The following is an 11,474-nucleotide window of genomic DNA, read 5'->3' on the forward strand; positions in this document are numbered from 1 at the left end:
GATATAAGGGTAATATGCAGGTGGAATGCACCTGAGCCACCAGGAAGTGTCTAAATCTTCCGCACCAGGCAGAATTGTTACAACCGGATCACACGGATAAATGCACCCTGTCCCGCCCGCACAGAACCCGCCCACCCCGCCCCGTCCCTGCAGTTAAGAAGCTGCCCCCACGGAGGCGCGCGCGCGGCGGCGCCGCCTCAGTCCCGTACGCGGCGGCACCCTAGGTCAGCGCGGCGGCCGTGGTCGCCAGCGCGGTGACGTTCTCGGCGAGCACGGTGGCGTTCTCGGCCAGCGCCGGCAGGGCGGTGGCGTTCTCGGCCGCGATGACGAAGGCGGCCGTGACGCTGGACGGGTCGCTGATGAGCGCACCTGCGACGCAGGCGGTCAGGAAGCAGGCCACGTTGCCGGCCATCATGGCGCTGAACGCCAGCCGCGCCAGGTCGGAGCGTCGCGACGGCGCCATAGCGCTCAGGCCGCTGATCTGGATGCCCATGGCGCCCAGGTTGGAGAAGCCGCAGAGCGCGTAGGTGGCGATGACGGTTCCGCGTACCGACAGCAAGCCCTCTTTTACCATATCGCGCAAGCGCGAGTAGGCCACGAACTCGTTGAGGATGGTCTTCAGGGCGATCAGCTCGCCCAAGTGGCCGCTCTCCTCCCAGGATGCGCCCATCAGCCAGGCGACGGGCCGGAACACGCGCGAGACGATGAACTCGAACGACAGAGGCGCGCCCGCCCAGGCCGCGAAGCCCACCAGCTCCCCCCAGCCAGCCGAGCACGCCGTTCACGAACGCGATGAACGCGATGAAGGCGATGAGAGAGGCGGCGATGTAGCCGCAGATCTTGACGACGCTCATGGCGCCGCGCGATGCCGCGTCCAGCGCGTTCACCTCGTCGCCCTTGTCGACGCTGATGTCATCGACCGTAGTGCGGGAGCGCTGCGTCTCCGGGTAGATGATCTTAGAGACGGCTAGCGCGGCCGGCGCCGACATGACGCTGGCCGACAGCAGGTGCGAGGCGGACACGCCGTAGCGCACGTAGGCGGCCAGCACCGAGCCGGCGATAGTGGCGAAGCCGCCCGTCATGATGGCGTGCAGCTCCGACTGCGTGAGCAGCTCCAGGTACGGCTTCACCAGCAGCGGCGCCTCCGACTGGCCGACGAAGATGTTGGCGGCTTGCGTTCAGCGACTCGCAGGCCGTGGTACCCACGGTCACCTGCAGCAACCAGCCCAGCTTGACGATGATCCTCTGCATGATGCCGTAGTAGTACAGGATCTGGATGGCGAAGCTGAAGAAGATGATGACGGGCAGAACCTGCCGAACAGAATGCGCATTAGCGGAACAGGTCGGTGTTACTAGAGCTCCGAAACATTGAAAGGCATACGCGAGGATCGTGCAGATGCGCTAAGGAGCCCATTCACGTGGCACCGGGACCCGGGACCCACACCTGCAGTTCTTGCAGAACGGATATAGATTTTGGCTGCTTTGGGTCGACGATTACGACCCTCAGATGCGTTGTCAGTCCTCAGCAAACCACCATCCGTAGATCATTGCAGCCAAGAGGACGACAGACAACAGACAAGTGATCTGGAGCCCACATTCCTTTGGCTGCGAGAACTGAAATGCCAGTGAACTGGGGCATGAACAGTGACCGTGACCACTGTTTTGATGCGAAGCGTTACAGGACAGGCGAAATGCCCAGACATTGCTCCATTTTTTTGGACGAGCCGAATTAATTCGTTGCAGTTTGATGCCACTCCCTTGTATCTGTATCATACCAGTGTGAGGCCGTTTGATACGCTTGGTCACTCATGTCGGAATATGAGGAAGGGACTCAGTCGGTCAATATTCAAGAGGAATAGTAGAGCATTAAGCATATTAAAAACAAAAATATAGAAAACAAACTTACCGAGAAAGCAAAGACGAAGTAGTCTCCATCGACCAGAAACCCGAAGACAAACTTGCTACCTTCGTTCGTGTACCCCAAGAAGGTGTCCACCTTGTCTCCAATGCATTTGAAGGTCTGCTTGCCCACCTCCCATCGCAGGATAACGAGGCCGAACGAGATCTGGAGACCTAGCCCCCAGATGACGTGACGCCAGATCACCTGCAAGGAACACACCGCTTTGAAAGGCTGTCCCAGGCCTCTCCTGTCACACTCACCACGCTACTGACGAACGTCATCGCCGGCATCACCTCATCAGCATGACATCACTCACCACGCTACTGACGAACGTCATCGCCGGCATCACCGCATCAGCATGACATCACTCACCACGCTACTGACGAACGTCATCGCCGGCATCACCGCATCAGCATGACATCACTCACCACGCTACTGACGAACGTCATCGCCGGCATCACCGCATCAGCATGACATCACTCACCACGCTACTGACGAACGTCATCGACCGGCATCACCGCATCAGCATGACATCACTCACCACGCTACTGACGAACGTCATCGCCGGCATCACCGCATCAGCATGACATCACTCACCACGCTACTGACGAACGTCATCGCCGGCATCACCGCATCAGCATGACATCACTCACCACGCTACTGACGAACGTCATCGCCGGCATCACCGCATCAGCATGACACACTCACCACGCTACTGACGAACGTCATCGCCGGCATCACCGCATCAGCATGACATCACTCACCACGCTACTGACGAACGTCATCGCCGGCATCACCGCATCAGCATGACATCACTCACCACGCTGCTGACGAACGTCATCGCCGGCATCACCGCAATCAGCATGACACATCCTGAGTTTAACACCTCTACGACGAACGTCATCGCCGGCATCACCGCATCAGCATGACATCACTCACCACGCTACTGACGAACGTCATCGCCGGCATCACCTCATCAGCATGACACTCACCACGCTACTGACGAACGTCATCCGGCATCACCGCATCAGCATGACATCACTCACCACGCTACTGACGAACGTCATCGCCGGCATCACCGCATCAGCATGACATCACTCACCACGCTACTGACGAACGTCATCCCGCGCATCACCGCATCAGCATGACATCACTCACCACGCCTCTGACGAACGTCATCGCCGGCATCACCGCATCAGCATGACATCACTCACCACGCTACTGACGAACGTCATCGCCGGCATCACCTCATCAGCATGACATCACTCACCACGCTACTGACGAACGTCATCACCGGCATCACCGCATCAGCATGACATCACTCACCACGCTACTGACGAACGTCATCGCCGGCATCACCGCATCAGCAGATGACATCACTCACCACGCTACTGACGAACGTCATCGCCGGCATCACCGCATCAGCATGACATCACTCACCACGCTAATGACGAACGTCATCGCGGCATCACCGCATCAGCATGACATCACTCACCACGCTACTGACGAACGTCATCGCCGCATCACCGCATCAGCATGACATCACTCACCACGCTACTGACGAACGTCATCGCCGGCATCACCGCATCAGCATGACATCACTCACCACGCTACTGACGAACGTCATCGCCGGCATCACCTCATCAGCATGACATCACTCACCACGCTACTGACGAACGTCATCACCGGCATCACCGCATCAGCATGACATCACTCACCACGCTACTGACGAACGTCATCGCCGGCATCACCGCATCAGCATGACATCACTCACCACGCCTCTGACGAACGTCATCGCCGGCATCACCGCATCAGCATGACATCACTCACCACGCTACTGACGAACGTCATCGCCGGCATCACCTCATCAGCATGACATCACTCACCACGCTACTGACGAACGTCATCACCGGCATCACCGCATCAGCATGACATCACTCACCACGCTACTGACGAACGTCATCGCCGGCATAACCAGCATCAGCATGACATAACTCCCACGCTACTGAGAACGTCATCGCAGGCATCACCGCATCAGCATGCAATTCACTCACAGCTACTGACGAACGTCATCACCGGCCTACCGCATCAGAATGACATCATCACCCGGCCTCTGACGACGTCATCGGGCATCACCGCATCAGCATGACATCACTCACCACGCTATGACGAAGTCATCGCCGGCCATACACTAATCAGCATGACATCACTCACCACGCTACTGACGAAGTATCGCCGGCATCACCGCATCAGCATGACACACTCACCACGCTACTGACGAACGTCAACGCCGGCATCACCGCATCAGCATGACATCACTCACCACGCTACTGACGAACGTCATCGCCGGCATCACCGCATCAGCATGACATCAATCCTGAGTTTAACACCGACTGCGGCTATATGTGCCGTTTAGCGATATTTGTGCGTGGCACGGGCGACTGCATGGCGACCGTGGAATAACATCATGAAAAGTCGATGTCGAGAGAACGCTAGTTGCCGTGAAACCGCATGAAGGGGCGGAGTGGGCTATGGCCCAACCTTTTTTCGTGAAGAATAACTGCGACGTAGGCTTGGAAAGAAATGACTGGCCTGTTGATGCCCGGAGCTAAATGCTTGTACAGGGAAGGGGGGGGGGTTCAGTCTTCCCACTTTCTGACCTAGTCGGGCGGGATGTATCGGGTACTGGTCAGGTCAGTTCAGGTCAGATCAGGTCGGGTTTTTGGGTCGTGTTCGGTCAGGGCGAGTGGGGTTGGGTTTGCAAAGCTTGCATCTTTTGCGATAGAATTAACTGTGGTAGGCCAACCTCCGGATGCTGTATGTGCACGTTCTTTGATTATGATGAATGCTTAACAAAATGAGTGTGTACAGGAGCGCAGCAAATGGAGAAATCTGCAAGAAATACGAACTGGCACGTCTAAAAGCGCGGGTAGACGGGTACCACAGACACAAAGGCGATGTGTTCTGGCCGGACTTGGCAACGGCACACAACGTAGTCTACTCTGGAAGGACTGTCGAGACTGAATACACGGTTTGTTGCACGTGTTCACGGAGCTCTATGCAGCTCCGGGACAGTGAAAACTTTCGGCCTGTGTCAATGTCAGTGTACGTACTGATATTAGCTGGCGAGCTCAGAAAGACGCTAATTTCATGGAAAACCGCCAGAAGGTGCTGGGTGTTTTCCGTGGGGAGCTGCCGGGGCTGTTGGGGCCCATGAGGATATCGGCCACCATGTGACCCATGAGGCTCACCTGCGTACATAACGACTCGATGGTGAACAGTGTGATGCTGTGGTGATTCTGCTCATGCGCTGTTGTCCTTTTTTGCGCCGATTAGAACTTTAAAAATATGCCTCTTGATTTTGTGACAAGTTTCAGCTGCGCCCTACAGATTTTTCGGTATGGTCTAATACTTTTAGAATCGCAATACATGTGCATCAGCGACTCAGTGTCATTATGTCCGAGTGCACATCTTCAGCCTCAGCCCAAGCCGAAGGTTTGCTTGGCTGCGATGATATCTCCATCCACTTCCAGCGTTTAGCAGCCGTCGTCGCCGAGCTCATGAAAACGGCAAAGAGCAGTGATTTCTAGTGGCGCGATCGTAGTGGCGCGCGGTCGCTCTCCCGACACGACGACCACTTGCGCCGCTCAGCTGGCGCGTGCTCACCTTACCCGGGTGGCGGGAGCACACCCAGCAGACCAGCACGAACACGAGCGCGCCGAACGCGGACACTATGCGCGAGCGCTCCTCCCGCGTGTCCAGGATCAGGTAGACGACGATGGCGGCTAGGGCGGCGGTGGCAGCGCCGAGACGCACCAACCTGCAGCCCTGCATGCTGGTCAGAGGGGCAGGGCCAGGGCCAGCCGACTCCGACCACCATCACACCAACTCACTCCAACAGTTACCCTTGCCACAAGGGGGGCAGAGCTCTGGTTTTACCCGATGTGGGCGGATGTGTAACGGTTAGAGCCAGGAGTTTAGCATTGAGTTCTTTGTTAGGCTCAGGTTACGATGGAGGCTCAAAATGAATTAGCTGCAGCCGCAAAGCTTGCATAATGATGAAACCGTTGATTGCTAACATATTGAGCTTTTGGCCCTTTGGTGCATGACATTTGGTATATGACGGCTCTAAACATTCACCTCAGCCGAACAGACATGCTGCCTGGGCCGGGTGGATGACCTATAAAGTTAATTGTCGTCAACCATATCATGACTTAAGCGATACTGTGATACTGGTGCAGAGAAAGAGCCGTCTCCTAGACTTCCGAACGGTTGTTATGCCGTATTATTCACAGATTTGTGCCAGAAAAACTTGCAAGGGAGTGTTCCACATTTATGTGGGGTTTTGAATCGAAAAAGTTATCTCGAAGACCCTTTAGTGCTTTTCACAACCCCTGCCCTTCTCAAGAGCTATGCCTCACTAATTTCTGAGCTACACGCCCGAGAAAATGGGGAAATGTATATCGCGGAGAGTATTTTAAAGTCACCTTGGCATTCATGTGATGTCATAATAACGCCATTCAAATTCTGTCATTTCATGAGCCGTGCGGCGATCAAGCCCCCAAAAATATAGAAATGTCGGTGTGTCCATATCTGGCGCTCGTGAGCCCCATTTCCAGCTATACGAACTTTAATTAACTCTCAATCAATGTTGTGCTAGGTATGATGACGTAATCAAACCATGATGCATTGAAGAGCACATTTACTAAACGGAGAATTATGCAGCCTAGAGCAGGCTTTTGCACTTAAAAATTGCATCAATAGTGATAAGTGAGCATCATCATGTCTGATGTTTGCTTGTTCTATCATGTCTGATATTTGCTTCAATATCTTCAAATGTGGAACATTCCCTTCCATTATGCATACAGGAATACTGCTAAAAACGTTGGTCACGCAGCTCCGTCAGTCTGCATAACCGAGTACGCACCTGCTTGACCAGAGTTTGCCGAACACAATTCCCGTTGGCCGGAAGACACGGCGTTGTACCAGTTCGCCTAATACTGGCACCAGCACCTTGTAGTACAGCAGACCCACGTAGGCCAGTGCAGTGATGATGATGAGGAAGCCGACGCCGTCACAGAAGTGGATGCCGTCGCCGTACATCACCGCGTGGTGGATCGCACAGCCCAGGTATGCGTTGTAGGCCAGGAAAAGACACACGTAGAAGAGCCGCCGTAGGAGCGTTTGATGTCCTTTCAAGAAGTTCGTCAAAGCAGACCTGAACATGAGCACGGCTTTGGAGCACAGGCTGTCCGGTTGGCCAGGGTCTTCTGGTGCATCCACTGCCTGTGAGTTATCCTCCGGATCCTCGTCGGCCAGCGACTGCAGCTTTGCGGGATCGCTCTGAAAGCAAGGCGACGACGTAAGTCACCTGAGCTCGACAGGTCATGAATGGGAGGCATTCCATGAATGTCAGCTCTCGACTTTTCATGGATTGGCCGGAGTGGTTGCTAGGTGAACGGCACGGACGCGATAAGGCACGAAACATGATTCGTCTTAACATGGGCCAGTAACGCAGCGTAAGGCAGGCGTCGAGGTGCGACCTCTAAGGACTCTGAGAATCACGTGCGTCCTTAGAACTCAGAAGGCCCGTCGCGCCATTTGAGGCTACCAGTCAATACCGACTTTCGCACAGCAGGGATTGACATTAGACCATGGTACTGTTATGACTGAGTATGAAACTGAGTATGACCCTCCTTAGAGTTAATCATGCATGGCACTCGCTCATCTCACTGAACTACCGATCTCATCTGAGCGCTTTCTAAGCATTTAAGAAGCGTTGGATCAAACTGACCAAGACTTATTCGGGTCTTGTTCAAGCTGCGCCCTGCGCTCGGAACTGGCAGCGTGTACTGCTCGGCCGGAAGCCCGTCTCTGCCCATCCACAAACACAGAGAACGAGCACATCAGACTTCAGCACGCGAAACAGGATCAACGAAGGATGATTGGCCGGGTGATGGCGGCCTTCCAGACCTGCCATTGATTGGGAAAAATGTCGAACCCGTGCCTGCAAGAGACGGTGCGTCCACCAGATCGGCGCGCGATTCACTGTGCCGTATGACAAGTTCCCGGCGCAAAAAGTCCACACAAAAACGGCAGGCAGGGCCAAGGGCTCCTATCAGTCCACAGGTCCTTTACAACGCCGGCATTGTCCGAGTGCAACATGACGTCGCACATGCTGCATGCCGGTATTGCCGTGGACGCGGTCGTATATTTAACTTGGGTCGTATATTTAACTTATCGTGGACCCGGTCGTATACTGTACGAGCCACGTGAGACGAATTTGGGTACCAACAGTACTGTAGCAAAAAAGCAGAGCACTTGTCCGGCACGCCCGCCGTGTCGACCACTGAGCCTGCCACGGCCTTCCTTATTTTACGCTCCAGTCCGCCAGCTGGCTGGCCAGATAGCTCGAGCTGGCGACGAACGCGGCGCAGCGGGGCACTGGGGTGGGGGGGGGGGGGGGACGGTGCAGGACGGTCCTCCGTTGCGGAGCGTCCATCACCGCGCCGACTTATGAGGGGCGGACGGCGGCGATGCGAACGCACCTTCTGCTCCCTTCCAAGGCCTCCTGCCAATCGGGTGACCGAACGTCTCCGCACACTAAGGGTGATCCCAGTGACAACACGATGGCATGTTAGGGCCAGCTCAGCCCTTGGTATGAGCTGGCCCTAACATGCCATCTAACCTAACATGCCGCCTAACCTAACATGCCAATGGTATGTGAGCACCGCATCACACACCACTTGCTTTGCCATGTAAATTCATGTCACGGAAATATCGCGGAAATGAATATATGCATTACGCCTGGTGGCACTTACCAATACCAGCCAATGCGATCGTCTTAGCAAGGACCCTGACGACGGCCGGCCGTCCTATAGCGACGAGCCAGGGCCGCGACGGCCGTCCACACCCCGACAACCCGCTTGAAGGTCACGCGGCAAGGTCAGGGGCTCCAGCCGTGCGCACCTGTACAGGATGGCCAGAGGTGAACAGATTCGTATGGAGGGCCCATCGCCCCTTCCATGTCGCATTAGGCATTCTTTGATGGCCTTAAGATATCGGCGTTTGAAGTTTAAACCTCCCTACTTTCGGGCGCTGGCGTCTTTGGCAACAGCGCCAAATCGAGCAGGGCACGTAAGCTGAGGTTTCTGAGCCTTGCACATGTCTCCTGAACATGGGTAATGAATCAATGACAATTGCAGAGGCCAAGTCATGCGTAGGTTTAATAATAGGGCGCGTTAATAACCATTCCCGAGCACAGTTTTAATCGCTATCAGCATCATTTCGTGTGACGCAGGGATTACCTGAGCTCTCCGATAGTCATAGCTTGTTGCATGAATACTGAAACCACTAACTTCTCATTTGCTTGAATTAGGTATGACATGAACCATTGCACAAGCTTGTACAGTGTTCTAATGTTGCGAAGCTGTACTCTGCCATCCCAATAGGATGCATACTATTCGTCAGCAGGGAACGAATTTATTTGCCCGGAACTGACGCTTTCGGCCACAGCAGTCATTTTCAAACGATTTAGCATGACGTAAAAAACCTTATTAACGTCTGACAGTTGTATACCACTTTGAACACACGACCAAAAGTTCACCCCACCCCACCCCACCCCCCCTCCACCCCCCGGCCCGTTTTAAAATGATAAGTCGCAGTGAACGAACTTCGACCCCGCGCACCCAACGCAGCGATTTCAAGCCAGGAGGTACTGGGTGCAGGACCCCTTAAAGCAACCTGAGGACATACAGCAGCATGCACAATCGCCTCACCCTCAACACACACAGTGGTTGTGAGCGGGTCAACAGCCGTCAGAGTTAGGCTAGAATGGCACAATGCCGGTGGACGTGGCCGTCGCATGCTATTGAGGTGATCGATGCGAACCCCGGTGCCGTTTCCAAAGTAAGCAAGATGGAACTTAGTGAAAAAACATCAGTGACTTGGTCGGAACGACATCTCGCGATAAGTAATTGGTTTTATGTTGCTAGGACGAAAATGAACCACACTGCGTTGGGTCAAAATGTCAAATTTTCCCGGATATCAAACTTCTTCAGATTTGCGTACTTATATGTACAATTCCATGTCTTCTTGTGACACAGAACCTGAACATGCGTGCTCCCTATTCAATTCGGAGTGCACTTATGTATTTTTTTCACGCGTCTCAGGCACATGTTTATGAAGTATGGCTCCGCTAATATAGCAATGTTGGCCTGCCTCAGGCGGTCCGTGGGAAAGTCGGTTGCTGCCAGCCGCACACGCCGGCCGTAGATCACTGTGAAGTGTTTCTAAAAAAAAAAAAACGCCGCTGCTGCGAAACCGGAATGGCTAGGGACGGGCTTTTATGTCAAAACACGCCCATCAGATGCCAAATAGGCTTTTGAAAATTTGGGCGCGATTATCTGACATGCCGGAGAGTTATCATAAGAAAACCTCAGAGGGTCGCATAAAGCCCTCCCCTTCCCTTCCCTGACCCCTCCCCCAGGGTATTAGTTGATGTTGACAGTAGAGCATCTACGTAACAGGGATAAAGCCAAAAGTGAGGGCCGCCGAGGGTCGCATTTTTCTTTTTTCACCACAAATGGCCCCTGACAGAAAGTTCAGCATCGGCATGATGTGTTGTAGAACTCCGGGTCTCCCAACGCGGGTACCAGGAGCGGCGCAGCAGATGGGGGAAGGAGGCAGGGCCGGCAGGGGGAATAAGTATCTTTTTAACCAAACAAATTTTGTGGAGGTCCCTTTTTCTCAAGCTAAAAGGCATTGAAGCTACTCGTCGATGATTAAAAGTTCGACCAACGGGCCTCCAAAAACTGAGCTAGAGCGTAATAAATCGGACTCAGAAGACCCTTTTCTGCACTAAGAGGTTCGTTTTCTGGACCATGAGGCCATCTTTATGAATGAGGTAACCCATGCTATGGATTGGAAGGCCCGATGTTGTATCAAGGGGGTGCATTTGCTGGCTCGGTAGGCCCCGTTACAAACATGGAGGCCCCTCTGGATTAGAATGCACCCTCTAGGCTAAAGAGGCCTCATTTCTGATACAGAGCTACAGAGCAGAGGCCTCATTTCTGATCTGATTTCATGCACCAGATTGTCGCGGTTCCGACTCAAGATGCCCCGTTTTTGGATGGCGAGGCCCGTTTGTGAAATTTGGAGGCCCCGTTTCGTGAATTAGAGATAATCTGTTCTACAAAAGGAGACTCGCTTATTTATCAGGGGCCCTTTGCGTGAACAGGAGACCCTGTTTTATTTTAGCGAGACCTTTACTGGATAATTATAAGACTCCCATTCAGAATTATCTAATTTATAAGAGGGTATGCTTGGTGTCCCTTTACCTTGAATGCGACAATGTCGAAGAGCCCCGCCCCCCCCCCCCCCCCCCCCCTTTGGGGAGGCCTCATTTTGTCCAGGAGACTTCCTGGAAGAAGAGAGAGAAAGAGAGAGAGAGAGAGAGAGAGAGAGAGAGAGGAGAGAGAGAAGAGAGAGAGAGAGAGAGAGAGAGAGAGAGAGAGAGAGAGAGAGAGAGAGAGAGAGAGAGAGAGAGAGAGAGAGAGAGAGAGAGAGGAGAGAG

At 54.0% G+C, this 11,474-nt stretch overlaps 1 pseudogene; it reads right to left on the minus strand.

The window, feature by feature from the left end:
* Positions 1-206: 206 nt before the first annotated feature.
* Positions 207-9,503, minus strand: LOC119109507 (solute carrier family 28 member 3-like; annotated as a pseudogene).
* Between the last annotated feature and the right edge of the window lie 1,971 nt (positions 9,504-11,474).

This window comes from Pollicipes pollicipes, unplaced genomic scaffold, assembly GCF_011947565.3.
Source record: "Pollicipes pollicipes isolate AB1234 unplaced genomic scaffold, Ppol_2.1 Scaffold_7231;HRSCAF=8579_pilon_pilon_pilon, whole genome shotgun sequence".
Lineage (NCBI taxonomy): Eukaryota > Metazoa > Arthropoda > Thecostraca > Pollicipedomorpha > Pollicipedidae > Pollicipes > Pollicipes pollicipes.